This window comes from Pseudorasbora parva, chromosome 20 (genome assembly GCF_024679245.1).
Source record: "Pseudorasbora parva isolate DD20220531a chromosome 20, ASM2467924v1, whole genome shotgun sequence".
NCBI lineage: Eukaryota > Metazoa > Chordata > Actinopteri > Cypriniformes > Gobionidae > Pseudorasbora > Pseudorasbora parva.
Window position 1 is genome coordinate 8,070,740 of NC_090191.1, and position 5,389 is coordinate 8,076,128.

Genomic DNA, 5,389 nt, shown 5'->3' on the forward strand with positions numbered 1-5,389 from the left:
GCGCAGCTTGTGTATCACGGCTAATTTACGTGCACGTTATCAAGGCTGAGACCACAATCGAACTGTTCAATTATATAGGTTTTATTGAAACCAATAACAATTTTAGGACAACCAATCTTTTGTCTAGTAAAAATAAACTTTTTTTTTTATACAAATTATTTTATTATAATAGTGATATTCTTATTATAAAAGTGTATAACGTGTATTAGCTATAGCTAGCTCTGGAAAAAAAAAATCTAAGCTGTATATGTGTGTATGTATATATATATATGTGTGTGTGTGTGTGTGTGTGTGTGTGTGTGTGTGTGTGTGTGTGTGTGTGTGTGTGTGTGTGTGTACATAGGTTTTATTAGCCTATATATTGATTTAACATAAATACGTATATTCATTGCACCTATCTGTTCTGTTCAATGTTACTTTCATATTGAAGTCCATGGTTATAATTATTCATAAGTATGTAGTGTCATAACTACCTCTCTGACGTTTATAATAAATGAAACAGTTTGAAAATCGGTTGAAAATTGAGCAAATTATGGTTATTTAAATCTACATGCACCATTAAAACACACTGTTACGGGTGAACGAGCTGCCAGTGACAAGATGGGCGCCAGTTGCGGACGTTGACCTCCATTGGCCAACAGCGCGCACGAGACATCTAGCCTTTATTATGTATATCTATGATGGCAGTAGTTAGTAGTGAGTAGTTGCTCCCTCCCTTCCTTATGCTCACCTGGGGGCGTTGTCCTTCCGACCCCTTCAGTTTCAGGAGAAACCCCCTGCACTCCCCCACTCACTCAGACAGACTTTACAGATCTGTGTGCACTAGAACATCTTGGCATGAAAACAGTTTCTTTCCCCAGGCTATCTCCACCTTAAATTGCTAGCATGCCAATTATTACCCTTTTTTATAATCCAGTACTCTTATGGTGTTCATGCCAGAGTTATACTTAATAGTAGTAGTATACTCAATAGTAGAAGCTTAAGTTATAATTTAGTATTACTCTTTAGTCCTGGATTACTTCCTGCACAGTTACTGACAGACCATTATTCTAGAGTGTAACCCAAATCCCTGGTGTTTCACACTTGGCAAATAAAGCTCATTCTGATGCTTTGTTTCCTCTGGTCAATGTTCTATGTCATCTTTATGTGGTTGTGTTGCTCTCTCTCTTTCTTTAAGTTCTTCATCATGTGTTATCATATAAATTCAACCGTATCATGACAAACAGTAATACGATAAAAAAAACAGTGATTTGTGCAGCCTTTAGTGATTCACTTACAAAGACACACTTGATCATCTGTCAGATCATGACATAAAGAGGTTTAAATAAAATCATCAAAATGACTTCAGCACAGCATTAAAGTTTAGAAGCACTAATGACACATCATAAGACGACAAGAAAACACTAAATAAAGATGAAACACTCACCTCAAATCATGTTTGTAGAGGCTTCTTCTCATTGCTCTGAACTGATGTGTTGAAGTCTCTGAAGTGTCTCCCACTTCTACAGAACAAAGAAACCTTTTCTAACCTGAAGCAGCACGTGTCAGCACACGCAATCTCCCTGATCTGATTGGTTATTCACAGAGACTTGTTCTCAGATACTGCTGAACATTTGTAGAAGTTTTTGAAAATGTGCGTGCTTTAGACTAAGTATATAAGGTAGGTTAGTGTATGTTTTCATATTTAGCTTTTTAATTTGTTCAAATTGTAATGTGTTTTTATATACTGGTCTTTCTCAAAAAAATAGCATATTGTGATAAAGTTAATTATTTTCCATAATGTAATGATAAAAATTAAACTTTCATATATTTTTGATTCATTGCACACCAACTGATATATTTCAGGTCTTTTATTGTTTTAATACTGATGATTTTGGCATACATCTAAAAAAAAATAGCATATTTCATCCGACCAATAAAAGACTAAAAGTGTTTTTAATACAAAAAAAGTCAACCTTCAGATAATTATGTTCAGTTATGCACTCAATACTTGGTCGGGAATCCTTTGGCAGAAATGACTGCTTCAATGCGGCGTGGCATGGAGGCGATCAGCCTGTGGCACTTCTGAGGTGTTATCTTCCTCCAGACTCTGGCACCTTGATTTCCGAAGGACATGTCAAATTTGCTTTCATCCGAAAAAAGTACTTTGGACCACTGAGCAACAGTCCAGTGCTGCTTCTCTGTAGCCCAAAAGTGGCTTGACCTGGGGAATGCGGCACCTGTAGCCCAATTCCTGCACACGCCTGTGCACGGTGGCTCTGGATGTTTCTACAGACTCAGTCCACTGCTTCCGCAGGTCCCTCAAGGTCTGGAATCGGTCCTTCTCCACAATCTTCCTCAGGGTCCGGTCACCTCTTCTCGTTGTGCAGCGTTTTTTTCCACACTTTTTCCATCCCACAGCCTTCCCACTGAGGTGCCTTGATACAGCACTCTGGGAACAGCCTATTCGTTCAGAAATTTCTTTCTGTGTCTTACCCTCTCACTTGAGGCTGTCAATGATGGCCTTCTGGACAGCAGTCAGGTCAGCAGTCTTACCCATGATTGCGGTTTTGAGTAATGAACCAGGGTGGGAGTTTTTAAAAGCCTCAGGAATCTTTTGCAGGTGTTTAGAGTTAATTAGTTGATTCAGATGATTAGGTTAATAGCTCGTTTAGAGAACCTTTTCATGTTAATTTTTTGAGATAGGAATTTTGGGTTTTCATGAGCTGTATGCCAAAATCATCAGGATTAAAACAATAAAAGACCTGAAATATTTCAGTTGGTGTGCAATTAATCTTAAATATATGAAAGTTTAGTTTTTATCATTACATTATGGAAAATAATGAACTTTATCACAATATGCTAATTTTTTGAGAAGGACCTGTATATCGTGTACGAGTTCAGGCACTGGTAAGGACACCGGCTCACTACACATTTTGACACTGATGACTCTATTTCCGGCAATGTGACGACTTCCTCATTGTTCAATAACATAACTGGTATTTACGAACAGCAGCAGAACTTATTTCTTTCTGACATTACTTGTAATGTTATGTAGGGTGACCAAACGTCCTTTTTTTCCCAGGACATAGAGATTTTGGTTATATATAGTATTTTGTAAGATTTTGGTTATATATAGTACTTTGTAATATAACAGTTTTCTATCCATAAAGTAATTTCAATACTTTAAATGTATTGAAATTAATACAGTATCTTTGAGTAAACTTCAAGTATCATTTGAGTATCCCATTGTCGAGTGAAAACCAAGTGTCCCAGTTTTCGGTAATAAAAAAATGGTGAGTGTAACAATAAAATTCAGAAATGTCAGGTTGTTCAGTCCGCGCAGAGACCCGAAGCCGCGCTAAAGATGACATTAAGAAAGTAATGGCCGCCAATGAGAGAAGAAATGGGTCACAGTTGGTGATACTTCATTAAGAATATTTAAATGGGTTCCTGTAGTGGACACAAAGGAGAAGGACAAGAGCAAAGTGTGTGTGGGTGGAGAAAAGCAACGGAGGAGTTTTTCCACGGAGGAGGCATCTGATAAAACTTGTTCTGTACTATAAGATTTTCAGGACGAGAACAGCAACCATAGTTCTCTCTCAGACTCATACCAGCTTAAAATAGAGGCGGACAGTAGCAATAACTCCAGTGAGCCGGTCAGTGAACCGGTCAGCCCTGCACCTCAGAGTCTGGACTATCACACCAATGACCCACAGCCGCCCACTGTTGAACAGGAGATCATGGAGGAGCCGCTGCTGCAGTCCAGTGAGATTGCAGATGAGCCGCCGTCTCTGATCAAAGAAGATCTTCCTCTCACGGCTCAGGTGCAGGAGGTTGAGGACAAGGACAGATTGTGTAGAAAGCTCCAAATATCTTGGGACAGTCATAGATTCTAAATTGACCTTTGAAAATAACTTTGAGATAGTTCATAAAAAGGTTCATCAGCGTCTGTTTTGCCTCAGAAAGCTATCTAGATTTCACCATGACAAATCAATACTGTTGTTCTCCCTTGTTGCGTGGTTTGGTAATTTGTCTTTGAAGAATAAAAAATTTCTGAATCAAATTATTAGGTGGGCAAGTAAAATTACAGGAGAACCACAATTTAACTTAGCAGATCTCTACTTCAACTGTTTACTGCATAAGGCAAGGTTTATAATTCACGATTGTTCGCACCCTTTACATTATGAATTCCAGCTCCTCCCCTCTGGATGTCCTTTTGTGGCCCCTAGGTGGAGAACTATACGATATAGGACACTTTTTTACCTGCAGCTATAGAATTATTAAATGAAAAAAGCAGATGACATGCATGATTATTTTATATTCTAGGTGGATGTTGAGGCTGTGTGAAGAAGCACATTGTCATGATCTTTTATATATATTATTATTGTATGTATTATGTTTTATGAATTGTTTTAAGAATGGATTGCTAAAGTTTGTTTCTGACAGATACTGATAAGCCTCTGAGCTTTTCAAATTGCTCATCGCTTTACCATCACAGGCTACTCAATCTAGAAAACAGCTAAAAATGCTTCCGTACATGATACAAGGCCACTTCTTCATGTTATCCTCCAAATTACTACAGCGGAGGGTAAAGGCCTGTACACACCAGGACGAATATCGCAAGCACTTTTCACCAGCATTTTTTTAGATGTTTCTCGGCGCGTCTTGAGTGTTCACACCCAAGAGATTTTTCACTGGCGATGCATCATGTGAACGTGCACATTCAGTAGATGGCGCTCCTGGTAAGCCACAAGGTAGTGCTGCGGCACTTTACATGTCTGACACTCGCTTGTAACACAGAAGAAGAAGAGAGACAGTATACTTGCCAAAACCATTCACAAACTTTTTTCATAACTGGCTTGCAGTTGTGTCACATTAACAGGGATTAGCAGCTCATCCTCTTCTTTGTATACTTACTACTACTTCATCGTATCGATGTGTGCTCGGCAAGGCCGTTTTGTGCTTGAGTGCCACCAAGTTGTGTTTACTGTAACTTCAGCAGCTCCAGGCATGTGAACAAAAGCGGCAATCTCATTGGTCTGCAGTTTTTAATGTAGCGTGTCGAAAAATAAAAACAAACCCAAGGTGTTTTATTTTTTTTAAATGACACTTTTATGCCTGCTGTTTTTCGCGTCGGTGTGCACACTCACATCGACGCCCTCTGTTTAGTCACAAGGTGTTAAATGTCGATGATAAACGCACACAAAAATTATCCCAGTGTGAACAGGCCTTAAAGGTACTGTTGTTTCACCCTTTTGAAAGTTTTTTGAAGTTGTGTTCCCACATCATTAGCAAATTTGAAAAGCTTGAATGACTGTCAACTGTTGAATGTCAATAAACTATGTTTCCATCCACCTATTTTATGCATGTTTTTGGATATCGCATCAAAAAAATGCTGAATGGAAAC

General features: G+C 38.6%; 1 pseudogene; it reads left to right on the forward strand.

The window, feature by feature from the left end:
• Window positions 1–3,300: 3,300 nt before the first annotated feature.
• Window positions 3,301–3,878, forward strand: LOC137049048 (B-cell CLL/lymphoma 7 protein family member B-A pseudogene; annotated as a pseudogene).
• Window positions 3,879–5,389: the final 1,511 nt, after the last annotated feature.